This window comes from Sciurus carolinensis, chromosome 6 (genome assembly GCF_902686445.1).
Source record: "Sciurus carolinensis chromosome 6, mSciCar1.2, whole genome shotgun sequence".
In the NCBI taxonomy this organism is placed as follows: domain Eukaryota; kingdom Metazoa; phylum Chordata; class Mammalia; order Rodentia; family Sciuridae; genus Sciurus; species Sciurus carolinensis.
This window is the reverse complement of record NC_062218.1, coordinates 80,642,448-80,656,816: the sequence shown is the minus strand read 5'-3', so window position 1 is coordinate 80,656,816 and position 14,369 is coordinate 80,642,448. Positions and strand designations below refer to the sequence as shown.

The 14,369-nt window shown below is 34.6% G+C and overlaps 1 long non-coding RNA gene across 1 annotated transcript in view; it reads right to left on the bottom strand.

The window, feature by feature from the left end:
* The window catches only part of LOC124986510 (uncharacterized), a 209,999-nt gene that overhangs the window by 21,909 nt on the left and 173,721 nt on the right, over positions 1-14,369 (bottom strand). The gene's annotated exons all lie outside the window — the stretch shown is intronic.

The window sequence follows — 14,369 nt, the reverse complement described above, 5'->3', positions numbered from 1 at the left end:
CATGTCTTCTAAGTCTATGCCCTGAGTCTCCCAAAGAACCTGTGAACTACACAGTATCATACAACAAATTTCTTTTCTGCTTAACAACAGCGGAACCTGTTGTTTACGATTCTAAACACTAATAAACCCAAGAATTATTGTTCTCTTTCTGACTTTTGATTTATTCTGAAATATTTAAGACAAGCACAAGGAAATTTCTTTCTCAGTCCTGGAACTTTTCCACATATATCCAACACTAGAAGTAGCTGCCTGCCTTCTTTGTCTGGAAAGTTATTCATACTTTAGACAAACTGCATATTATCACAACTGCACATTGCCACAATCATGTGCAATCAGGATCACTCCTGAATAATCTAGAATGTTATATTCAATACTCCCAATGGCCTAGATTATTTGTAAAATACCATTATGTCTACTAATTTCTTAGAAATTTGCATTCATGAAGTTTGGATCTTGTATGATTCAACTTCCTATATGCACTGTTTAAATCAGTCCTGTGATTGGTAATGTTACTCTTCCATTAAGTGTCTAAAGAGAGATCAATGGAGTAGATGAAGGGATTGATGGAGAGGAAGGAGGAATGAAATTCGACAAGAACCGTGGAATTAATCCCAATTAAATTTCCTATGTACATGTATAATTACACACAGTGAATCTTACTGTCATGTATATCCACAAGACACAAATTAAAAAAATACTATAAGAGTAGAAAGATCAGTAAAGTAGAGGAAAGGGAACAGGGGAAGGGACAAGAGGAAGGTATAGGAACAAATTATATTTCATGCTTTTATAACAATGTCAAAATGAATCCTAACATTTTATGTAATTAAAAAGAACCAATAAAAATATATTTTTAAAATTTTTAAATTATCTAAACTTAGTCAATAAACATTTTTCTCTACATTTTTCCAAAATAAAAATAATTATTAATTTGATAATTAAATTCAACCATAATTAAGAAGTTTCCTTTCTAAGAAAAGATACCTTTAAAAAACCACTTGCTTTGGTGGCCCCTGGAAAATATGTCAGATCAGAGAGTCATTCTAGGACAAAGAAGTCAGGACATCACCTGAAGGCCACACACTCTTATAGGGATGGGCAGATATACTGAGGCTCCAAAGCAGGCTCATTCTAGTCCACATTAAAATTTTCAGATATTTTGCAAGCCATTTATTGAATACCACCATTATTAAAAATTAAATTATATAAACTTACAATCCCATTCATTATATTAAAAACAAAGATAAGTTTTCAAAACACGATTAAAATAAAGGTAATACATATGCAAATATCATCACTTTCTAATTATTTTACTACATTTACCATTGTCTATGCTCCTGGGGTTACTTATTTATGTCTGTTCCCAATGAAATATTCAGTGGCACCATGGTGGAAGTATTTACACCACAGAAACTGGTAAATGCTAACAATCAGGACTTGACTTACTATTTTATGTGTAGACTTAAGAATGTGATGAAATATTAATGAATAATGAAAGTGAGAAAATATTAATAATGCAGAATTAAACTTTTAAGTGTGTCCTATTTGTGACTATTTCATTGTGAATAAATTTTGGAATGGGACTTATTCTTCCAATATCAAAAATTATTATCTGATTTAGCAAAGAAGTCATTTACATCATTGATAAATGAATGAAGTTCTGACAATATCCTCACTGATTTTACTTTCATTTGTTAATATAAATTAAAATGCATCTGACATTTGTGTCAGAACTATGTTTTTCACCAATTGCCACCACAGGCTGCCTAGGAATAGAGGAATTTAGCAAAAGTCAGTAAAAGTAGTCTGTATGAACAATCAGTTCTAAAATTTACAAAATAGAATATTGTATATTATTTTTGAATTTTGTGATATGCATTTTTTTATATCAGAAAAGTTTATAATGCATCTTGGTACATATATAACCATTTTTTCTTCACCAGCATAACTGGTACAATTATTTAGCAGGAAAAATAAATTAAATATTCTAATCAATACTTTGAAAAGAAAAAAAAATGGAAGGAAGGGAAGGGAAGGAGAGAGAACAAATTTGAAATATGGAATTCAATTGATTCTTTCATTGTGTAACTCTTTAAAGGTCTGAACCCATTTTCATTTAGATTTTCTTGGTTTAAACTGTCCTATGAATCCTCTTTCCCTCTTCACACTAATGTCCTCCCTAGAGTGAGGGCACTAGGTGGAACTGCTCTGGACCCTGCTCTCTCTTCCATCTGTCTTTGCTTAACACCAACCCAAAGATACTGACTGTATTTCAGCTTGTGAATGATTGAAGACTGCGCTGAGTTGTCAGAGCCCCCCGCCCTGCATTCTCTCTCCAATCACCCACTTGCCTGACCCCTCCTATAGCCCTCACTTCCTTCTTGGCCTCTTCTACTCGGCTTAAAACTAAACTATTTATAATATGTCATCATTAAAAGGCAGCCTTATCAGCAAAGAACCATATATACACAACCTTCTCTTCCCAGAATTCCTGTTCTTCATGTTCTACCCTATTACCCCTGCTCAATTCTTAATACTTCTGCCTAACTTACAAACTCAATTTTAAAAGACAGAGAGAAAAGGAAAATATCAGATCATTTGGTTTAACCAAGACATAACTGTAACCAGATAAGTTACCTTGGTTTTTTTTTTAGCAGTTTTCACTTTATTCTTTCTGCCTACTCTCTTTCTCATTCTGGGTGTTCACACTCTTCATTAACACAACTTCCAGACTGGTGGAGGGGAAAAACCAGGTCTGTCCTGTTCTCTGTACTTACATTGCCCAATACAAAGTGGATATCCAATAAATATTTAAAAACTATCTTCCCAATCTTACTCTGAAATATTTCCTCCAGGAAATCTTACTCTTTCTGAGCTCCATTGCTTCAGATTCTGCCAGAAGACAGGCTAACTAGAGCAACTATCTGTACTGCAACCAAACTGAATTTGTACCCAGAACATCGATTCATTTTAAACCAAAGAAAAGAACTCTTTTGCTCTGACCCTTTTTTACGGCAGTTAACCCTTTCTACTTTATATTACTTTTATAAGTGAATATAGTTCATCTTTTACATGTTTCTGTGAGCAAAGAAACTGATTGACATTTATTTTTTATCGTCTACTTATCTTGCACATAAATGTACACAATGCCTTTTTATCAGTTGAATCAATCTCTCCACACACATGTGTGGGCATATATGTATACAAGTTCTCCCCAAACATGTATGTAAGAGAAAGATTAGAGGAAAGAATGAGAAATACACATCTTTCAGCTAATGTTTATCAAATACTTAATCTCAGAGTCAGACACTAGTCTAAATATTTTTTATTTATTTATTCATTTCATCCTTCTAACAATACTATGAGTGAATGTCATCATGCCCATGTAACAGATGATAAAACAGAAAATATGTAATTTGCCCAGAGTTAAACAGCTTATAAGCAGCAGAGCTGAAATTTAAACACACAGAGTTAGCTTCAAGTGAGTCCACTTAGTGACCCTGCTGTTCATATTATAGCTAATCCTAACAACCATTCGTGTATAGTACTGCGGATTGAATCCAGGGACATTCTACCACTGAGCTACATCCCCAACCCTTTTATTTTGAGACAGTGTCTCACTAAGTTGCTCAAGCTGAACTTGAAATTGTGACCCTCCTGCCTCAGCCCCCTAAAGCTATGATTACAGGCATGCAACCACCACACCCAGATCAATCCCCAAAGAAATTTTATGAGGCAGGCAAAAGCCATTCTGCCAAAGGAAAAAAAGGGGCTAGGAAAGTTAAGAAACTTATCTAAAATTGCACAGTAAGTAAAGAATGTTCCAATAATCAATCATAAATATAATGACCCCAAATTCAGTGCTAAGGATATTCCTAATGTGATCCTTAATTCCTGTGTAGACTTCAGGCCCATGACCAGTTGGTCCAAATAAATTGCTAGCAACAATGTTCTTTTACATTTCCAAGAGCAAGTAAGTAATATAGCAATATCTGTTAAAATAAAAAGGTACAACGATACTGCTTTACGAATCTGTTTTGAAGAATTTTAAATGCACTGGAAAGTAAGGATTTACAAGCAAGTATATTTGTTAAGATTTTAATTATAATGAAGAGATTGGAAACAGTCTGAATGTCGATCAATAGTTAAATAGTTATACAAGATAGGAAAACAATAAAAAACAACACAATCAAGATCCCTTCTTTAAAAGTGTCAACAAAATTGACAAAATTTTAGCTAGATTGACAAAAAGAAAAAGAAGATGCAAATTATTAAAATAGGGAATGAGAGAAGACATCACTATGAAACTAGAAATGAAAATAATTATAAGAGAAGAAAATGAACACTTGTATATTAACAAATGAAACAACCTAGATAAAATAGACAAATTCCTAGAAAGACACAAACTATCAAAACTCACTCAAGAAGAAATAGAAAATCTAAATAAACCTAGAAAGGGGAAAATATTGAATTAGTAATTTAAAAATTACCCTCAAAGAAAGCCCAGGTGCAGATGGTTTCACTGCTGAATTTTATTAAATGTTGAAAGAATTGAAACCAAAACACTTCTAAAATATAGGAAAGAAAGCAACATTTCCTAACTCATAGTAAGAGGTTAGTATTACACGTATAACAAAACTAGGTGAAACATAATGAGGAAAGAAAACTATAGACCAAAACTCTTTATCAATATAGACAAAACAATCCTCCACAAATACTAGCAAATCAAATGACAATATATTTAAAAAATTACATACCATGATCAACTATCCTAGAAAGAGGAAGTTGATTTAACATATGACAATCGAGTAATATATTACACCACGTAATTACAATAAAGTTTAGAAGTCACATGTTCAACTCAAAAGATGCATAAAAATGCATTTTACAAAACTTTAACATCTTTCATGATAAAAATACTCAACAAAGTAGTAATAGAGAAGACTTTCTTGGCATGAAAAGGACACCTATGGAAAACCTACCCTAACTGTAACAAAAATTCTGGTTTTGACTTCCAATACAGTGTTTAATAAATTATATAATTTATATATTTAACCCTAATTAATGGTACAAGACGTTTTACCCCAAAGATCAACAAGAAGACAAGGACATTGGCTCTTGCCATTTCTAGTCTATGTTGTACTAAAGGTTCTAGCAAAGCAATCAATCAAGGGGAAAAAAATCATCTCCTTTGGAAAAGAAGTGGTGCACATATTTGCGGATAACATGACATTGTACATAGAAAAACTAAAACTAAATGAATTCAGTAAGACTACAGGATACAAACTCAATTAATGGCAATTATATTTATATACAGATGTGCCTTAATTTTTATTGTTATCCTGATAACAGGATATAAAACTATTATAAGTTGAAAATATTTATAAGCCAAAAATGCAATGAATGGACTTAACCTACTGAACACCGTAATTTAGTTTGGCCTGCCTTAGTGTGCTCAAAATGTTCATTAACCTACAGTTGGGCAAAAGCATCTGACACAAAATATATTTTGAATATCTTATATTTTTGAATATCTTATATAATTTATTAAACATGGTATTGAAAGTCAAAACCAGAATTTTTATTTGTTACAAGAAACACAGATGGGCATTCTGTTGAAACCATAAGATGAGAAAATGTAAAGCTTAATATTCAAAATACACTGGCAACACGGTGCACCATAGAGTACAGTTGTTTGTCCTCATGATCTTTGGCTGTTTGGGAGCTAGAGTGTACTGCCCAGAGTCATAAGGGAGTATCACACCATATATCACTAGCTCAGAAGAGATCAAAATTCAAAGTACAGTTCCTACTGAATGTGCATTGCTTTCACATCATCATAAAACCAAAAAAAAAAAAAAAAACTGTAAGTAGAACCATTTGTAAACCAGCCATCATCTATCTCTACTAGCAATGAACAATTGAAAAATGAAATTAAGAAAATGATTCTATTCACAATAGCATTCCAAGAGTAAAATATCTAGGAATAAACTTACAAGTGAGACATGTACACTGATCACTACAAAACTGTATGGAAGCAATTAAAGACATAGATAAGTGGAAAAATGTCCCATGTTCAAAGATCAGAAAGTTAATATTGTTAGGTTAGCAGTACTTCAATTAAAACCTCAGCTGCCTTTCTGTAGAAATTGGCAAGTTGATCCTAAACTTCATATGAAAATACAAGCACAGGCAAAATAATCTTGGAAAAGAACAAAGAGGATTCACACTTCCCAACCTCAAAATTTACAAAGTTATAATGACCAAAACAGTGTGGTACTAGCATAAAGACAAATCTAATGATCAATTAGAATAGAATTGAGAATTCAAAAGTAAATCTTTGCATTAATGGCCAATTAGATTTCAGTAATGCTGCCAAAACAACTCAAAGGGGATAAAAATAATCTTTTCAACAAATGGTTCTGGGACAATATATGAAGAACTTTCACAAGTGAACATTGTCTGCAAGCAAAAGAATAAAGTTGGACACTACTTCACAGCACATACAAAATTGAACTATAAATAGGTCATCAATCTAAATATAAGAGCTAAAGCTATAAAGCTCATAGGAAAAAATCATGACTTTAGGCAATGATGTCTTAGGTATGACATCAAAAGCAAAGTGGTAAGAGAAAAAATAAATTGGTCCTCATAAATTTAAAAAAAAATTTTAGTTTAAAAGACACCATCAAGAAAGTGAAGACAACACAAAGAAAATTTTAAAATATTTGCAAACCATATATCGGAGAAGAAACTTACATTCAGAATACAAAAAGGATTCATAACAATGATAAAAAGTCAACCCAAGTGGGGCTGGGGAGATAGCTCAGTTGGTAGAGTGCTTGCCTTGCAAGCACAAGGCCCTGGGTTCGATCCCCAGGATCACAAAAAAAAAAAGAAAGAAAAAAAAAAGTCAACCCAAGATAAAGATGAGTGAACGATTTCAATAGACAGCTTTCCAAAGAAAATATATGAATGGCCAATAAGGACATGATGTGATGCTCAACATCATTAGTTACTGGAGAAATGCAAACCAAAACCACAATTAGATACTGCTTTGTACCCACCAGGAAGTCTTTAAAAAAAAAAAAAAAAGACAAGAACATGTATTGGTAAGAATATGGAGAAATTAGAACCCTCACATATTGCTGGCAGAATTATAAAAATGTTGCATCCACAAAGGAAAATGGCTAGGTAGTTCCTCAAAATGTTAAACATTGAGCTACCTACCATATGGTTCATCAAGTCCACTCCAAGGTATATACCAAAAAGAATTGAAAACACATAAAAAAAAAAAAAAGAAAAACTTGTACCCAAATGTTCATAGTGATATTTTTCATAATAGCCCAAAAGTAGAAACAATCCCCAAACCCATCAACTGATGAATGAATGGACAAAATGTTGTATATTCATACCATGAAATATCATTTATCCCTAATAAGGAAAAAAGTACTGACACATGCTATGAAACAGAGGAACCTTGAAATCATTATGATGAATGAATAAAGTCAGACACCAGAACCTATGTATTGTATGACTCCACTTAAAACAAATGTCCACAACATTTAACATACAAACAGAAATCTATACAAAAAGAAAGCAATTTTAGTGGTCACCAGGGGCTGAAGAAAAATGAAGAGTGCCTGCTAGTAGGTGTGGGTTTTATTCTGGGGTGGGAGAGATGTCCTAAAATGGCACTGTGGTGATGGGTGCACAACTCTGTGAATATACTAAAAGTCCCTCTACATTTTAAAATCCTCAATTGTATGGTATGTGGATTGCAGATCAATTGTATGGTATATGAATAAAGCTGCTATTTTTAAAAAAATTCCATGTTAAAAAAAAAAAAGGGGATGGGGTAGGGAACAGATAACAGTGACCTAAACTGTGATAAAGAGAGTGAAGTGTATCTTTATCTACCGGCATAAAAAAAGGTTAAGTTGTGGTCAAAATAGTTTATAGAGTAATGTGCATTTTGTCTCACTTTTGTAAAGTACTAAACAAAAATCTGCATGTGTATGTTCGCCTGCATGAGACTACGTGAGTGGTAAAGGACTGAGTAAACAAGGCTGTGCGGCAGGTTATTAGCTTTATGCATCTTTTCATTGCTCTGCTTTATACAACAAAGAATTGTTTTGCTTAATAAAATTAGTGATTTTCATAATTTAAAACCTCTAATACAGACAAATTGGTAGGGAGAAGGTAGCATTTTAAGAAAAGTTACCTACTGTCCCCACATGCAAGGTCAGTCCTTCTCATCCTGGTGCCTCCAGGCAGGAGGGGGAGAGGCAGCCAAGGAGAGGGTGCTGGTTCCTGCCTCCCAAGTATTCAGACTATAGGGAATTCCTTTACTGTCTGCATTCTCTCTGTTAATTTAGTCTTGCATGTGCCAGGGGCATTTCATTGGCATAAAGAAGGACAGTATATTCCCCAGAGTGGAATTTCATGATCCAGATTTTTTCTTTGTTAGCTTAAAGGGAAATCTACATCAGACTCTAGCTAGCTTCTAGATCTTTGCCTTTTTCCAGTTTGAGTACACCATGCAAGCAAAACAGCTGTCTGGAATAACTGGAGGGTCACATAATACAAGATCATTACTGCTACTAAGTCAATTTAAATATTAATCATTTAATAAGGGTAATTAAATTAACATAACACACAAATCATGGCACAAAATTTTTAATACCTGACATGTATTGTACATTCTTGTTAAGAACCGCAATACTCTCCACTTAGAGCAGTGCTGACAATCATTTTCATAAACAGACATTTATCAATTTTTCATGGGAAATCTCTCCTTCTGCTTAACTGTACCATCTACATCTGCCCACATATTAGATGCCAATGTTTACAGCACATTAACATTTTCTATAATGCAAATATAAAGCATCTTTTACACCAAATGTCAAACGTGTTGTCACCAATGTTTTCATAACCAAACTCCCACAGGAAAGAGGACCTGCTGTGACAGAGTTGTAATCTGTGATACTTGCCTGGGACAGAAATACAACATTCTTGATTTTTCATTTCCTGCATAATTACTCCTCACTTTAATTATATCATTATAGATAAAACGTATCCTTAAACATCATATCTTGTGAGTAAAGAACTCTGGTACTGAATGTAAATGAAATGATGGTGAGGGTGGCACAGAGATGCAGTCATTAAAAACTGGTTAAACAAGGATCCTCCTCGCATTTCAGATTGGCTAAAGAAGCAATCAGAAGACTGTTGCTGACAGACCCAGATTATATGATTTAAAAAAACACCAATAAAAGGCATTAGAATAAAAATTTGCTGTAAGTCTTCCCTGGATCAGTCTGTGCTTACAAATTAAAAATCCATGACTGACTCTTTTCATGGTCTTTCCTCTTTGCTTAGTCATAAGTCTTTCCAGGATAGACTGGATATGGGTGGTTGCCTAGGTGTGGTAGAACCTTATTAAATTGTAGTTTGCATTGTTAGGCCAGTTTTTGTGTAAAGGTTTTGTTATGTTTGGTTTTGTGTTTGTTTTTTGTTTGGTTTGGTTTTGTTGTCTTACTGATATTATATTTCAAGAGCTGTGATTTATTTCTTTTGTGCAATTTTTGCCCTGGGAAAACTAACAGAATAAAGATTATATATGGAACCAATGGGAGACTTCCTTGATCAAAATCTATTCTTTAGATGAATACTTATTATTAAAGTCATGTCCTAAATCCACCTTCCTGACTAAAGAAAACATTTAACACAATTAGTTTATGGTATGTTTACTGGAAGTGACATTTTGATTTATATTTAATGTATCTATTTTTGTAAACACCACAGCTTGCACAGTTTCAGAAAAATAACGATTTTTAACATAAGGTAATCAAGAATAGTGAGAAGGACAAATTCTGGCTAATTTGCTAAAAATCATTGCATTCACTTCTCAACTGAGTAATGTGGTTACTGACAGTTTCAGGATTGTAATATGTAGCCACCCCCCGGCAGTGGTGTTGCCCGAGTGGCATTCCACAGAGGCACTCCTAGAACACCCTAAGGGAGAGCTATGCTTCAGAAAGATACCCTTACGGCAAGTGAGTATGCTTTCGTCTTTGGAGAGTTTCCTAAAAGAAGCCCTTCCAAATCCATAATATCTGTGGTCAAATTAGGCAAGTCTTTGCAAACTCAGAGAACATCCTTTTGGGAGATGGGCCAAGTTAAATCCCATCATCCAAACTATAAAGCTGAATCGATCTTAGAAATCATCTAGCCCAATCACTTCCTTTATAGATAAGATAACCAAAACCCATAGAAGTTTAATGGTTCACTGTTATCACACAGATAGGCAAAATCAGACAAGACTGTCTTTCTGGTTTAAAAAAAAAAAAAATCATTAAAGTGAGAGTCTCTGTTGTAAACATTTTTTTTAATTCTAAACTTGAGCAGTTTTATAAATCATATTTAGAGAAAAAAATAACCTATGAGGGGGCCAAGGTTGTGGCTCAGTAGTAGAATGCTCACCTGGCATGGGTGAGGAACTGGGTTCGATCCTCAGCACCACATAAAAATAAAATTAAAGGTATTGTTTCCACTAACAACTAAAAATATGCATATATTTTTAAAATAATAACCTATGAAAAGGTAAATCATAATTAACTATTGAAAAAAAAATTCAAGATACAATAGATGGTTTGCTGCAGGGTAAAATACAAGAAATTTTCAAATGAACAATATAAATAATTTCATAATGTAAATAATTTATTATTTTAAAGGAAATGAATTAAAGTATTATTAGTAGTTCAATAATTTTTATGAATAGAAAAGTTTTATTAAAAAATATCTAGAAACCTTTGCAGGCAGTTTAAAGGCACCCTAGAAACTGGGTTTAGAAGGATTTGGTCCCTCAGGGGGAACTTTGAAAAGATCTCCACGAAACTCCAGTCAATTCATCAAGTAGCATATCCAGATGGTGACTAATAAACTCATTTATCTAGCCCATCATTATGTTTAATTTTTGAACTTTGAAAAAAGAGACATGACAAAGATCAGACAGTGATTTGAAATATTTTGCTTCTTCAGTGCCAACATGCTTAATTGTTTCTCCCTAATTGGAGCTCAAATTCAAGGAGTTTTTGGAAGATTATTCATCTTCTAAATTATATATAACGTTTTTTCCTCAGAAGTTTGTACCATTTTCTAACTTTCTGCATTATTCTTTTAAATTAGGTAGAAGAGATAGGATTACCCATCTTAAACCAAAGAGATCTCTGTCATTGTAGGCAAAGAAGTCATAGGCTGAAGAAAGATAAAGTGGAGTCTGTAGAAGATACCTTCCTATTGGCTCCTTAGAAGACAGAAGCAGGAAAAACTTCAAGTGCATTCCCATTAGCCAATTCTTCACAATCCCGGTACTGCTCAGGGCTCACCATACCTTGTGAGTTAGATGTCAGTCCACAATGGCACAGGCTGTTAGGTTTCAGCAGGACATTTAAACCACAACGGATTAATAGTAGGATCACATAGTGGCCCTATTTTAAAAGAAAGTTTTCTTGGGGTTCCAGTGAGAGACTTCACAAGTGAGAAAGTCATTCCTGACAGTGTATAAGAAACATGCCAGTAATTACTGTGAAGGGTGAGGGTTTAACTCTGAGATGCTCTAGTGACCAATATGATACAAAATACATATGATAATGATTTACTTTCCCCGTATGTTAATCCATCAAAAGACTCTTCTTCAGGTTGCAAACACCTCCTGTCCTCAGTCATTCTGATCTCTGAGTGCCTAAATGAGACCCTTCCCTTTGAACCCGCTGTACCCAAAAGACAGTGCCTGGCAAAGGCCCAGCTATGGCCTTATGGCACAGATTGCCAGGTACTTGGAATATTACTTCTGGATATAAGCAGACTTCAGAAACCATACAAAGACCATAGAGGAGCTAGGATTGGACAATAAAAATTCTAAGAATCTCACACAGCTGGGAGGAAGCAAGGAAAGAAGAGGTGAGGAGAGACTGAGCCTGAAATACATGGCAAGTAGAGCTACCCCAGACCAGGAACAGGGAACCTCACAGGAGGTGGGAATGTAGGAGATTGCAATGGGAAGAGACTGTTTGTGTCCTGGGAAAAACCACCTAGCTTTCTATACACATTCTTCCCAGTCCTGATTAATGCCAGTTCAAGAATTTCTATGAAAGCACATGTTTTAAAAGACCTGATAAATGCATGAAAAGGAAAATTTGTCTTATCTTATTGAAATTATGTTTGTAATTCAGTGATCCACCACCATATTTCCAGCATTTCCCTTCAGGCTGAATTTTTTAATGAAGGTGTAGAAGCACCCAAAGTACTTCTTGTTCTGGAATGTCCAGTCATGTGCAAGGGGTGAGACCAGCCAGGGCTCTGTCTGTTGTTATCCTTTCCTACCTGCCCTCTGTCATTCTTCCCTTAAGGAACAGCCACTCTGATACTTCTGTCACCAAAGGGAAACAGCTGGTGGAAACACGTTGTGATACAACCATTTGAATTTAGATATAATGCTGGTCTGGTCTATAATCCCCTATACACAATGCCAAAACTTTAAAAAAAAAAAAAAAAAAGATGTCTTAACCTATTTAGCAGCAAAACCCAATTCATGGGGGAAAAGAGACTGATCTCCCATGCAGAATTTCAAACTGCAGAGTTCCTCCACCTCGGAGGCAGAGCATAATGCCCAATGCTCAAGTGTGGTTGGGGCATAGTGACTTCCTCCCAAAAGATACAATAGAAGAGGAGAGGAAAAAAGTTGATAGTGGGGAAAATGGATAAACACCACCTCAGCCAGATGGTCAAAGTCATCAACAGTGATATCATGTTGAAAGCACATTCCCTTAATATGTATTAATATGTGTTCCCTTGATATGTATTCCCTTGTCTCCACCCAAGGAAGCTATAGCCCCAGTCTAATGGTGAGATTGAAACACCACACAACCTATCCCAATTGAGAGGAATTCTGTGAAATATCTGAACGGTATTCCTCAAACTGTCAAGGCCAGCAAAAACAAGAAATGTTTGAGAAATCATCATGGCCAGTAGGGCGTAAGAGGAGGTGACAGTTAAAAGTAATAGGGTGTCCTGGATAGGATCCTAGAACAAAAAAGGACATTAAGTAAAAACTAAGAAAATATGAAAACAGTATAGACTTCAGTTAATGTATCAATATTGGTTCATTAATTGTGACAAATGTACCGTGTTAATATAAGACATTAATAAGAAAGACTGTGTACAGGACTTGTAGAAACTCTCTATACTGTTTTTTGTAATTTTTTTGTAAATCTAAAACTATTGTAAAATTTTTTAATAATTTTTAAAAAACTGACCAGCATTGACATGAAGATTTTTATGGCCTTTACTTGCCATGTGTATTCATTCAATAGGTTTTACTATGGAAATACTCATATATTTGCAAACCTTAAATAATAATATGTTGAAACCCTGCTTCAAATATTCCAGGTGTAATGCAAGATATCGTTCATGCAAATCTTTAGAAGTACTCACTCTCTAAAACATTCTGAATTTTGAAAACATCTGACCCTAAATGTTCCAGTTAAGGAACTATATGCCTGAGATGTCACTAATGCTAGCAATGTGATTAGTAATGCATTTCAGTTTTTCCAAATTTTTTATTTATTTTTTGTTCATATATGGTGCTGAGAATAGAACCCAGTGCCCCTCTACCACTGAGCTACCCCAGCCCCTGCATTTCAGTTTTACACTGACTTTAATAGATATTTTCAATTTGGTCAGAGACTGTAGCCAAGATTGATATTGGTGAGTATTGTTTATTCTGATGGGTACAATTATTTCTGTAATAATCTAATTAGGTCCTTAAAATCTGTAATATAAGAATTATTATAAACATTTTCTAAAGGAAAAAAATGAGCTTCAGAAAAGTCAAGTTACTTTCAAGCAGTGTAACCCAGAGTCAGATGAGAGGGACCCACCTCTGGTTATTTTTTTAACCCAAATGGAGTTTCTCCACTTGACACCTTCCTGTCTCTCTCGACCCCCATCAGGCCATAAGAGTGACAAAGAGTGGACAACCCAGCCAGTTTTCCCAGGTCCAGGAAGCTGGAAGAGCCCTTCCAGGGACCGCTTGGGCACGGAGTTTGAGAATCCTGTGAGCACAGGGGCAGAGGTTTCAGGTAAGCATTTTTCCTGAGCCCTTGGACATCTTTCTCTGTGAGAAGGGTTATAATATACCTCTCTGAGGGTTCAACTGTGCCCCTTCAAAGCAGGAATTCAGAGTAGGATTGTAACACTGGAGTTCTGGCAAAGGTTTACTTGACCCAAATGTCTGTTCTTTCTACTGTCATGTGCCACCAAGGAAAAAATAAATTCAAAGATCACAATATCAACTTGGAGACTGA